We start from the raw sequence: 14,290 nt of genomic DNA on the forward strand, positions 1-14,290 counted from the left end.
GAAGGGAAGGGAAGGGAAGGGAAGGGAAGGGAAGGGAAGGGAAGGGAAGGGAAGGGAAGAGAAGAGAGGAGAGGAGAGGAGAGAAGAGGGGAGGAAAAAAGGAGAAAACCCTTATGAAATGTTTCCAGGTGTTTTACCGCTGGCCCTCAGAACTTTTAAGTTCTCCTGATAGTACTGCTGAAGATACCCATAGGAAGTTAAGAAATGGCATTTTTCTTTGAAAAGACAATGAAAACACAGCACAAGACCCTCACTGATTTGCTCAAAGCCATCAATTGATGGAATCCTCCAACCAGACTGTTGTGGTCCAAGACTGTATTCTAGCAAGGCCTGCTGGTTGTATCAGGAGACAGGAGTGTACAATGTGGATGGGGGTCTAATCCAAACTCTGTCATTTGTCAGTGTACTGCCTAAGGGAAGTCATAAACAGTCTGTGCTCTCTGCATCTTATTTATTTTATTGTACTCTTGAAAAAATGAGGTGTTAACACTTGCTGTGAAGTGCCATGTGTCAATTTAAGGTTACTTGTAATGTTTTAGAACAAGAAATAATTTTTTTTAATTGGCACTAAAACCCCCATTTCTCTAATGCTGATGTCGTCATTGCCCAGATAGGAAACCAGAAGTTAAGTCAATGAAGCCCTTTACCAAAGTTCCCAACAAACACATTTCAGTGAGATGCTTCAGATATACTATAACCTTCACAAGGTAATGTGTTATATGTTTGCTTCAGAGGTTAGTGTTCTGGGAAGTGTCAGGGCCTTAAGAGAGGAGGCCCAGGGAAAGCCTGTATCCAGTGTACGCTTTCGCAGTGTAGTTGCCACCCAGTCCTTTCGCTTGTGGAAGTGGATCAAGCAGAAGTCTCCCGCCTTATTCTCTTTTGCTCTACTTCCTGACTTAGGATAGAATCACCTAACCTGAGCAGCATTGCTACCATTGTCCACATCCCATTTGCCATGGACCCTCACCACACCTGAATTGCAGCATATTACATGTTCTTAAGTCTTTGAAACTGTCAGCTAAATAAACTCCCCTCTTCACAAAAGGCATATGACAGCCTTTGTGTACAGGGATGTCAAGCTACAAGGAGGATACACTCTGCAAGGAGAAAATTAAGCTGATTTTAAGAAATGCTGAAATATATTTCAACTTATGTTACAATATAAAACACTTCCATATTCCTTGATTATTTATTCCTGGGGTAAATAATATTTCTTCCTATTTTATATGACAACAATTTGAAATGTTTTAAAGATACAATAGAAAATATGTCATTTTTTCTTCTAGTATGGTTGATTAAAGGCTCTATATCTAAAATAAACAGCAATAAATTTTCCTAGGACAAATGTAAATGATATAAATCCATTCCTCCCATTCTAAGTGATAAATGACAGACTACTCACCTCCCATGACCTAGAAATTTCTGGATGCTTCTTCATCTTTGGACAAGAAAATATGTGTCATGGAAGAAGAACCAAAATGGGAAGAGTTAAAGTTTTAAAGGTTTTAAAAAAATATGGTGTCTTGAAATTTTTTTTTCCAAGAAAAAAAAAGGGGGTAAAAAGAAATGTAAGTGCAGATGTATGTGTTGCTAGTGCTTCCCCTGAGGTTTGGGGTAGGGATCAGGCAAACCATTGTCCCTTAGTGCTACTTTCCATCACTTCCTGGCTGTGATGGGTAGCCTCTCCCCTCTCCCTAGCCTCTTTGTGGAGGTTTCTTTCAGCAAGCCTCCTACCAGCCCAGATATATGGAGGAAAAGACAAAGTCAGTCATCTGAAAGGTTCAGGCATAGAGAAAGTGTAGTCCTCTCCGTAGCCTATCCTATCCTATCCTCCTGGACCTGGAATACTCTAGTTGTCAAGCCAACTTGAAAGCTGGAGGAAAACTTGGGAATTTGAAGTTATTCTCCAGTGGAAATTGCTGAGCAGAACATTACTACCTTGCCAAAATTAATATTCTCACTGTTAAAGAAATTAAAATCCCAATGCCATGTTCATTCACATTTATAACCATATACACTGATGAAAAATAGTTCCTGTTAAATTTGGGAAGACCTTTCTGGCATTAGGTATTTAGGAAGGAGTTTCAGTGCTGTTGTTAAAAATATCTGGTTGACTTTGTTCGAACTGTGCTGAAGGAGAAAAGTAAATGTAATGCACAAAATAATATTTTCTATCACATCAGTATGATGAGCTCTATGGGCTGCATGGGACTGTAGCAGCTTAATCTATCTGTGCATTCTGGGTTACCATTATGGAGCAACTCAATACTTACGTTACCTTAACTAGGCACCCCATCTGCTGCAGAGGAAAGGAGAGTCCAGTGTGAAATCCTCTCATTTAGGCCACGAGGAAGAAGGAACTGGAAGTTCAAATGGGGACAGCTTCAAAGGTAGGCACACACACACACACACACACACACACACACACACACACACACACACCCTGACAAACCACACCACAACCATCTTCCCACCAACCTGGCCCTGTAGAGCCCTAATTCCAGTAACAGCCCTGGCCAATGTCCACTCTGTCCAAGCCTCTATCCCAAGATTGAGTGAGCCGAAAAGTATGTGTGGCTTAAAAGAGACTCCAAGAAAGACCATTCAGCCATGTAGCAGAGCTTTTGGCCATGTGAGTCTTGAAGGGAGATGAGTCAGGCTACAAAGAAATACTAGTTCTTCTTAGTTTCCAGGTATCGTGTTCACAGGAATCCCATGCTACAGACTTAACAAACCTCCCCTCACCATAGCCCTGGAAAAGTATCAGTTCTATATTTAATATTTACAGGTGTACCACATGTTCATCTGTGGTTCCAGTTTCTTAGTTCATATATGTCCACAGTCTAATATTTTTTAATTTAAATAATTTTATATTTTGAAAAATAATTTGATTATCCAAAATTATACATATGGAGAAATGAAATGTTTTAGTTCATGCATATGTTGTATAATGATAAAATCAAGATAATTAGCATATTTATCATATTAAGCATATATCATTTCAATGTGATAAGAGCAAACAAATCTTTTTATTTATTGTGCATAGTTGCTGATTATACTCACTATCTAGTACAATGTAAAACTAAAACTTACTCTTTTATTTAATCTAATGTTTTTTCATTGACAGACTTTCTTTCTCTAATAAGTTTTTCAACTAATTTTCTGGCTATTGTGCAGCCTTAGTCAGTATCAAAGTATGAGCATGTTCAAATTTCGCAGGTAAGATTATATGGTATTTGCTCTCTTTTTTACTCAGTTATAATCTCTGTATTCTTTCACATGGTTACAAATGACAAGACTTTATTTCTTTTCATGATTCAATATTATCTTATTATGCATATACTCTAAACTTTAATCTAATAATTTTTTTCTTTCTTTTATTGTATTATTTTCTTTATTTACATGCCATACATTACCCCTTTCCAGGTCTCCCCTCCAGAAGCCCCCTATCCCATTCCCCTGTCCCCCTGCCTCTATGAGGATGCTCCCCCACCCACCCACCCACCTACCCACTCCAGCCTTACTGGACAAATATTTAAAAGACATGAATAAATATAATAATCTCAATTATTATAGTGTAGAATGTGACAATCTAGGCATTGTCCTGACCCTCTTGAGTTATAAGCAGCTTAATTACCTGAAGAAGATCTACACAGAATTAGGCTCATCACTTTCTGCCATGGACAGGGTGCACAGAAGCACCCCTTTCCAGGATTTTTAGGCAGTTAATAATTATTTAGATAAATAGATTTCATTCGTCAAGTGTTGTTGCTCATGGCATTGTAATTAATCCCAATTAAAATCATTGGTTGATCAAAGCATACTTGGGTCGAAGCGTTTGTTGTTTGTTTCATATTTTTCTCATGGGTGTCCCATCTCCAGTGAGTAGACATTTTCTAATGCTTCCTCAAAAAAGGTTCCCACACATTTATTTTGTCTAGTATCGTCCACAGGCACAGTCGATTCATGTCACAAACAACATTGAAGTAGTTCCCTTATTGTTTAGACTGTAAATGTTGACACATTTTTGAGGTGATCAGTTAAGATGATATAATTTATACTATAAATGATAGTGAAAGTTCATAGCTATTCAATCTTCAACTTACTGCATTAAAATAATTTTACACTGGGCACTGGCAAATTATACACTCTATTAAGATAATGTAAAAGCAAGAGATAAATCATGAAAAAAAATCTCACAATACCACTTGATCTTTTTAATGTGTAAATGGTCAAAATGGTTTTGGCAAATTGTAGAAAAGCAGTTGCTAATCCTTTCTATGTGAAGTCCCATCTCCTAATTATGTTTCTATTTCCCCCAGGGCTCTACTCCAAGTACACAAATGCTCATTTAATTTCTTCAGGAAAAAAAAATTAAAGGTAGTTCATTCTATAAACTCTCATTGCCCATTAATTAGTTTAAGTTAGAATTATTACTTTCGTTTATGTTTTATTTTAATAAAAACAACATAAAACTCAAAGATGCCAAAGGCACAATTACTTAAAACCATAGCTAGTGTTCAAAGGATCAAGCACCCACACTTGGGCACTGCTCCCTCTTCTGGTAGATCTATATTTAAAAAAAAAAAAAAAAGTAATGTGACTGTGGTGTACATTTAGTCAAAAATCTAACTGTACTATTAATTATTTATGATAGAATTCTGTGAAGTAACCAAGCCTCCAATATGAGACTTTAGGAAATATTTTTTTATTAGATATTTTCTTTATTTACATTTCAAATGTTATCCCCCTTCTTGGTTTCCACTCTGAAAACTCTCTTCCCCCATCTCCTTCCCCCTCCCCCTGCTTGCCAACTCACCCACGTCAGCTTCCTGGCCCTGGTGTTCTCTTACACTGGAGCATAGAGCCTTCACAGGACCAAAGGCCCCTAGGAGAGAGATTTAAAGGTAGATCTTTGGTAACTGGACATACATTCCCTTGCTTTTAGCAAAGGGTGAGGTTTTTCTAGCCTGGGAACGGAACACTTGAAAGGATTCCCAGACCACTGAGCTTTCAGATAGTAACAATTCAGATGGTATTTGATGTGGCTGGAAGCACTGTGTGTATTAAAGGAACCTACTTAAATACAGTGATTTTTTTTTTCCAATTCTTTATGAGAAAGTAAAGCACACTTTTCCCTGAGCTTTTGACCATTTCATTTTGCTTATAGTTAGCAGGGTTGATTAGAACCCAGGATAATGGCCTATGGCTCAATGAATTCATAAACCACTGATTTGGAATTTTAATTTTTGCACAGAACTTAGCTATAAAATTGTGTTAGTTTCCTAAAAGTTAGATGAATGTGAATTATGCAGAAGGAGATGGTCACATTCTTATGGGTGCAGGTATCCTGTGGAATGCCTTGCCAGGCTGCTGTGGAGGAGAAACTGTTGTGTTGAAGATTCTGTCTACAAAGAAGTAATGTCCTTGATCGGCTGTAAGTGCACTGTATGCTAGAACTGTGAGAAGCATAGGAGAAAGTCATAAAATATCAAAGAGAAGAAGAAAGGCAAGCTAACTGGCACCCTCAGTGTGAGGTGAGTGAAGAATATCTAAGAATGCTTGTACTCTGTAAAAGTCCTTTTTCTTACCCTGCCTTCACCACCAACACTCCACCCCTCACCTGCTGCCATGTGAAATAGTGAGCGCCTGGTGCCCACTACAGAATTATGTTTGAAATTGTTGAGGTGTGTGACTTGGAAGTATTTCATTTCATGGTTTGGTTAGAAGGAGGGAAAAATACTCCACCTGGCACCAAAGAAGACTTTATTCAAAGGGGGTATCCAAAAATTTCTTTTTTTATTAGATATTTTCTTTATTTACATTTCAAATGTTATCTCCTTTCCTACTTTCCCCTCCAAAAATCTCCTATCCCCTCACCCCTCCCCTGCTCCCCACCCCACCCACTCCCATTCCCAGTCCTGGCGTTCCCCTACACTGGGGCATAGAACCTTTACAGGACCTAGGGCCTCTTTTCTCATTGATGGCCGACAAGGCCATCCTCTGCTACATATACAGCTAGAACCACATGTCTCACCATGTGTTTTCTTTGATTGGTGGTTTAGTCCCAAGGAGCTCTGGGAGTACTGCTTAGTTCATATTGATGTTCCTCCTCAGACCCTTTCAACTCCTTGAGTACTTTTTCTAGCTTCTTCACTGGGGACCCTGTGCTCCATCCAATGGATGACTGTGAGCATCCACTTTTGTATTTGCCAGGCACTGTCAAAGGCCCTCAAGAGACAGATATATCAGGCTCCTGTCATCAGGCTCTTGTTGGCAACTGCCATAAGCAAACCAGTAGCCAACATCAAACTAAATGGTGAGAAACTGGAAGCAATCCCACTAAAATCAGGGACTAGACAAAGCTACCCACTTTCTCCCTACCTTTTCAATATAGTATTTGAAGTCCAGGTCAGAGCAATTAGACTACAGAAGGAGATCAAAGGAATACAAACTGGAAAGGAAGATGTCAAAATACCACTATTTGCAGATAATATGATAGTATATGTAAGTGACACCAAAAATTCTATCAGAGAACATCTAAACCTGACAAACAAATTCAGTGAATTAGCTGGATATAAAATTAATGCAATCAAATTGGTGGCCTTTCTCTACACAAAGAATAAACAGGCTGAGAAAGAAATTAGGGAAACAACACCCTTCAAAATAGTCACACATAATATAAAATACCTTGGTGTGATTCTAACTCAGGAAGTAAAAGATCTGTATGATAAAAACTTCAAGTCTTTGAAAAAAGAAACTGAAGATCTCAGAAGATGGAAAGATCTCCCATGCTCATGGATTGGCAGGATTAATGTAGTAAAAATGGCTATCTTGCTGAAAGCAATCTACAGATTCAATGCAACCTCCATCAAAATTCCAACTTAATTCTTCACAGGGTTAGAAAGGGTATTTTGCAAATTTATCTGGAATAACAAAAAAAAAACTAGGATAGCAAAAACTATTCTCAACAATAAAAGAACCTCTGGTGGAATCACCATGCCTGACCTCAAGCTGTACTACAGAGCAATTGTGACAAAAAATTTCTTTATACAAATCTAGTCCTTCTTTACAAGTGTGAAGATACCAGTTCTGGCCAGTTGACTTACTAGTCAACTTGGTCATAGGAGTTTGGCTTAAGACCTCTAACACTCTTTGTACCCTAACACACACACACATACACACACACACACACACACACACACACACACACACACACAGTTAAGCAAAAGAAACATAAATACAAAGTAATATGACTTTTTTGTACTTTAATACAACCATGATTTGCAAAATATCACATATAGAAAGAAATTAGGGAATCAATTATTACATCCAATAGAATGCTTAGAATGCTGGGGATGGGCACTTATTTCAAATTGTAAATATTACTGCCAGTAAAGCAAGGCAGTCAGCCAAGATCAAATGAAGATTGTACAGCGAAACATAGGGAAAGTGAGATAGGAAAGCATGCCCTATTTCTATGACTTTAAAGGAAAGCTTGGAAACTTCAGGTTTATTAATGCATTCTAAAACTATCTTACTAATATAACAAAGTTCCAGATGATAAAGAATAAGACAGATTGTAAATTATAGTGAATTGATGAAGAAAAATAGTAGCATGGCTACAAGAGCAGTCACAAAACAATATTGAAATGTTGATGATGTAATTTCCAATCATTTTGATACCGTTTTGTTCCATATTTTATATTACATTAGAGTTTCGGTTAGTGAAAAGTAAATAGAAATTAAAATGTGCAATTATATGAACCAAATATTTTGCCTGAAAATTTCCATTTCTTCTAGATTTTTAATGCATTTGATTTGTCCATAATGAAAAAGTTATTGATTTATCAACAAATTTCTCAAAGAGTTTTTCCACTGACCTGAATTTTTCAGTGGATTATTTTAGGCAGATATGATAAGATTTTTAGCATTGATTAATAAATGATATGTACTCTTTTGGAGACTTTAAAATTATGAAGTTCAGAACTTTTAATAAGCTTAATGTACTAAATTGATATTTGACAGAGAGATGAAAAATGATAGACAATTTTACAGGAATGATAACCTTTTTTGCTATATATTCAGTAATCTACTGTAGGTTTCCATAGATAGAATTTTAGCAAAATGTCAATTTATTGCAACATTTTAGTTTTGTTGCAACTAAAATAAAGTAGAAATGTAACTAATGATAGAATGACTTAAGATTTTAATTTATATGGATGAAATATTAAATTCTCAGAGGGGATATGTGGGCATTTTATAAAAGTTTATTAATAAAGCCACCAAATGAGACAGCCAGTTAAATATGTAACATAATGGAAACCAGTCTATTCTGTTAAGCATCATATTTAAAGCATTTTTTATTATTAATAAAATTTTCTCTGACATGACCCTCAGAGATTTCCAACGTCATTTTAGATAGTCTTTATTTCATTACTTGTTTTGTTTGCCTTTTATCTGTTTGAGACAGGGCTGTCATGGAATCCAGGCTGACTCTGTAGCTATGGCTGGCTTTGAACTTCGGATTCTCTTGCCGCTTCCTCCCATATTCTAGAGTTATGGGTATGGACAACATTTCCATAATAGATAGATGATTACAACATTTTTTTTCTTTGTTTCAACTTGTAGTGGCGTGGATAACTCATCAAGAAAGGCTCTGAGAGTCATTGAAAAGTGACTCTAACTTCATTAGGGACTCACGGGAGGTGCCCTGTCACTGGGGATAGCCTCAAGTTAGTATTGAAACTACAGATGATCTCATCTTCATTTTGCTTTCTCACTATGAGATGAGTAGGTTTTCTTTTTTTCTAAACCATGGATAGAAACCTTCAATATGTAAGCCCAAATAAGCATTTTTTTCTTAATGAATTAACAATCTCAATTTTGTAACATATAGCTTAATATTTAAAAGATGTATTATTTTATTTCTCATCAGTATTATAAGGAAAATGTCAGGTTAATTATTAATTATTAAATAGCCAAATAAAAATTATTGTGAGACATTAATCATCAATAAAAACAATCATAAATAGCATTCACTTATAGTCCTTTTACCAAACTATCCTGTATCCTCTCCATTCCTCAGAATGAGCCAATAATCAACAAATCTTGAAAATGTTCCTAATCACACTGTTGAAGTATAAATCAACTAGTATTACATGTGATTTGAATATCAGAGAACTGATGTCACCATGACAGGACAAATCTGAATTTAAAAGAATTAATTTACTCAGAAGCATCATTAAAAGTAAATACTTCTATTAATTTATGACTACAATTTTTCTTTATTACATGTAGTAATTGCATGCTTAAATATTAGCATTAAATAAAGGCCACACAGAAGATTTTCACTTTTATGAAAAGGAAAGGGTCTAAGCTATATAGATTTTCACCTATGAAGAATTCTAACAAAGTACTTGAAAGATATATATGTAACTTGTTATGTTTTTTAATGTGGCCCATTTTCTCCCCTAAATAGGATAGTAACTGTTAATTATATTAAGTGTTTCTTTTAGATTATTTTTATCTGTATAGTATTTAGATTTCAAACTTACATTTGTTGTAGTTAACCCTGACATTACAATTTATATTTATAAACTTTTAGCCAACACTAATAACCTATAAGTATTAACAAAACTTTGATGTACAATACTGCAGCTGTTACTTTGATTTCATGTAAAGAAATCTTTAATAGCTAATGAAATTGTCCTTCTAATTGCAGAAGTGTGTATAAACAGTAACACACGTAATTCAGAACACACTGCAGTCCTGAGTCTTCACTGAAGGTTGGGGAGAGTGTTTGCTGGTATTACACAGTGCAAGTGCTTGGACATTGCAAATTACAACTGTTCTGTGATCAGATCCTAGGCTGCAGTGAGAAAACATGGTAGCTCACAGACAAAACACCTCATGATTGCACATTTGATTTTTGAATGAATTTTTGGTTCATGTGTGTTGAGAAACCGATTACTGTTGTCAAATTTAACCCAACTGCTACACTGTAGTATATGACCTCCATAATGAAATCACAAATTACAGCTACAGGTCTAGATAGCATATTCCCTCACTGCAGGAAAGAAGCAGTGGCTGTGGAGAGTGCTTTTATTTTTTAAAGTAAAACAATGCCAAAGTATACATCATTAGTAGGCAAGGGCATTATGAATTCACTCGGCCTGGGCTATTGCCAGTTTTTAAAGAGATGTGCGAATAATAGTGACCCGATATTTTGGTTGATTCTAGTTGAATAGAGAGAATTGCTAGCAGTTCTGAAGACACAGATACAATAGCCTAAATTGTTTTGCATGACTAAAGACATGTACAGAACTCACTGAGTTCCTCAGAATCTTGAAAAGACTTTATAATCTGAAAAATTACATCAGGGTGTTTACTCAATGGCAAGGCAAAAAATATCATTTGTAACAATGTTACATTTTTTGACAAAAAGGTTGCATTCACATTCAAACTTGAAAAGAGTATGTGTGGCCTGGAAAATCACATAACATTTATTCTTAGCCCGCATTTAGTGGTCATGATAATCAGGTTAAACTGTTCTTACAAAGATTTACCTCATGTTTATATTCAAGTTTCTCTGCATACATACATATACATAGTGTGCCTGGTGCATATGCAGAACAGAAAGCTTCAGATACCATGATACTTGAGTTACATGCCATCATATGCTGTGATGTGGGTGCTTGGAATCAAACCTGAGTCCTCTGAGAGAGGAGCAATTGTGCCTATGTTGAGCTATCTCCCCACCCCCAAAGGTAAATTTTCTTAAGTTTAAATTTGCTTAGTGATCATGCAAGTTCTGAGAAATCTGTTTTTTTATTTTTCAGAAAACCAAGGAAGTTTGCTGATTACTTCACTAGGGTAGAAGGAGAGGAAAAGAGGGATGGAGGGAAGGATAGATAGTGACAGAGAGGGGAAAGGGGGAAAGAGCACCAGCATCTCTTTTAGTGTCTCTCCATTCGTGAAAAGTATTTTTTTTTAAAAGAAAAAAATTAAATTGGCTTCCTCTTTTAGAATACAAGGGATCATTTTCTAGCTACCTAGATTTGTTTATTTGTTCTTAGACATAATCCTGTTAATTCAGGCAATAGTGGTAACTCTGACCTTCTGGGTTCTCCTCTCCATCTCTGCCTTGGCCACCAGTGTAAACTTTATCTGCTCTGGTCCTGAGGTTTTTGAAAGATATGACCTTAGTTTGCCAGGGGCAGGAGCTTCTTGTTAACTATAACCATATGCTTTTCTTTTTAATTTCATTCCACTCAAAAGTGAAATGAAACAGTTCTGTTTCACAGTGGATTTAAAAATGAGGTTGTTAAGGTAAGGTTTCCTTCTTCTCTCTCCCTCACTCCTTCCCCTCCATCCTTTACTTCATATAAAATTTAAAATGCTTACATTTTGTTCATTATTAATATGTCTTTTTCTGTGAAGTGGGTGAATGCAGCTCTACACAAATATACAAACACTGGAAACAGCCTGAGTTTCAATCCATAGAAACCATATAAACAAACTGATACAGTCAAATAATGGAATTACACTTAGAAATGGGTAAAGAATCAACTATTGATAAAACAACATAAGTTATTCCCCAACACCAGGAGGACTGACAGCATACAGATTGCATGCTGACTGCCACTTCTGTGAAATTAAACAAAGAAACAAATAAAACATGGTCAAAAGATTTTCTTTAGGTTAAAAATCAATGACAGTTTCCTGGAAATGAAAGAAAATGTCTCTCTATGCAGTTATGTATTTCAATAGGAATAGGATTGCTGACAATTTTTATTCTTGAATGACAGCACTTCTCAAATGCCATTCTCATTGTCACAGATCTTTAACTTACTGATAGTAAATCTTCCATCATATTAAGCTTAGCTTACATTGTAATTAATATCAGAATGCCAAATCATTTAGGGAGAGGTACACAGATGTCTGCATTAATTAAATTAAAAAATAAGACAGGCAAATAATAAACAGACAGAAGGGATGTTTACAAAGCAGATATAATAAAACTCATTTAATTCAGTGTAGATATAAATAGGTGTTCCTTATAAAATACTTTCAATGAATATATGAATTTTTTATAAGATACTGAAGAGGTTGATATATTTTTTAATTAAGAGTACATTGTCATCTTCAGCGCGAACCCGGCAGAAGATCCCAAGGTCCCCAGAGGACTCTCCATGCCATAGGTGCCCTAGCACACCCAGGATCTTGGGATCACTGGTAAGTGGAACACAATATCTGTTCCAAAGAATGCCGAAGGTTCTGGTGCCAGCAGAACAGGGAAAGAGGAACAACGCCTGCCCAGTGGCTAGGATTCTTTCCATCAGGGCCAGCCCCACCCCATCTTGGGTATGACCTGGGCAAGCACACCCAGGATCTTGGGATCACTGAGACCAGTCTACACAGGAGAGCACCTAGGCAGCAGAAACAACAGAGCTTCTTAGAAAGGGTCTCTTTGGGCCTTCATCCTTAGCCAGGAGGTGGAGATGAGACCCAGACCTCTAGGCACCTTCCTTGCCAGAGGAGAGTCTGCCTCCAGGGAAGGCTCTGTCCCCTGGACTCAGGAAGTGGATCTGAGCTCCAGACTTCTGGGCATCTTCCCTGCAAGTGGACAGCTTACATACAGAGACTGCTCTGACCACTGAGACTCAGGAGAGAGTTGGCCTCCAAGGAGTGCTGAGAGAGGCTAACAGAACAAGCTTCAGCCAGACACAGCTAGAATATCTAACACCAGAGATTACCAGATGACGAAAGGCAAACTTAAGAACCTTACTAACAGAAACCAAGACCACTGGGCATCATCAGAACCTAGTATGCCCACAACAGCAAGTCCTAGATAGTTCAACACACCTGAAAAGAAAGACACAGATTTAAAATCATATCTCATGATGCTGGTAGAGGATTTTAAGAAAGGCATTAATAACTCACTAAAAGAATTACTGGAAAACACCACTAAATAGGTAGAAGAACTTCAAGAGGAAACACAAAAATCCCTTAAAGAATTACAGGAAAACACAACCAAATAGATGATGGAATTGAACAAAACAATCAAAGAATTAAAAATGGGAGAAGAACCAATAAAGAAAACCCAAAGGGAGGCAACTCTGGAGATAGAAATCCTAGGAAAGAAATNAGGAACCATAGATGTGAGCATCAGCAACACAATACAAGAGATGGAAGAGAGAATCTCAGGTGCAGAAGATTCCATAGAAAACATGGACACAACAATCAAAGAAAATGCAAAATGCAAAAATATCCTAACTCAAAACATCCAGAAAATCCAGGACATAAGAAGAAGACCAAACATAAGTATAATAGGTGTAGATGAGAATGAAGATTTTCGACATAAAGGGCTAGTAAATATCTTCAAAAATATTATAGAAGAAAATTTTCCTAACCTAAAGAAAGAGATGCCCATAAACATACAAGAAGCCTACAGAACTCCAAATATACTAAACCAGAAAAGAAATTCCACCTGACACATATAATCAGAACAACAAATGCACTAAATAAAGATAGAATATTAAAAGAAGGAAAGGAAGAAGGTAAAGTAACATATAAAGGCAGACCTATTAGAATTATACCAGACTTCTCACCAGAGACTATGAAAGCCAGAAGATCCTGGGCAGATGTTTTACAGACTCTAAGAGAATGCAAATGCCAGCCCAGGCTACTGTACCCAACTAACTCTCAATTACCATAAGTTGAGAAACCAAGGTATTCCATGACAAAACCAAATTCATACAGTATCTTTCCACAAATCCAGCCTTTCAAAGTATAATAAAGGGAAAACTACAACACAAGGACAGAAATTACGTTCTAGAAGAAGCAAGAAAGTAACCCTTCAACAAACCTAAAAGAAGACAACACAAGAACAGAACCCCAAATCTAACAACAAAAATAATAGGAAGCAATAATTGGTTTTCCTTAATATATCTCAATATCAATGGACTCAATTCCAGAATAAAAAGTTATAGACTAACAGACTGACCATGTAAACAGGACCCATAAAAGTTATAGACTAACAGACTGGCCATGTAAGCAGGACATTTTGCTGTATATAGGAAACCCACCTCGGGGACAAAGACAGACACTACCTCAGAGTAAAAGGCTGGAAAACAATTTTCCAAGCAAATGGTCCAAAGAAACAAGCTGGAGTAGCCATTCTAATACTGAATGAAATCAACTTCCAAACCAAAATTTTCAAAAAAGACAAGGAGGGGCACTTCATATTCATCAAAGGTAAAATCTTCGAAGATGAACTCTCAACTCC

Source organism: Mus pahari, chromosome 22 (assembly GCF_900095145.1).
Source record: "Mus pahari chromosome 22, PAHARI_EIJ_v1.1, whole genome shotgun sequence".
NCBI classification, from domain to species: Eukaryota; Metazoa; Chordata; class Mammalia; order Rodentia; family Muridae; genus Mus; species Mus pahari.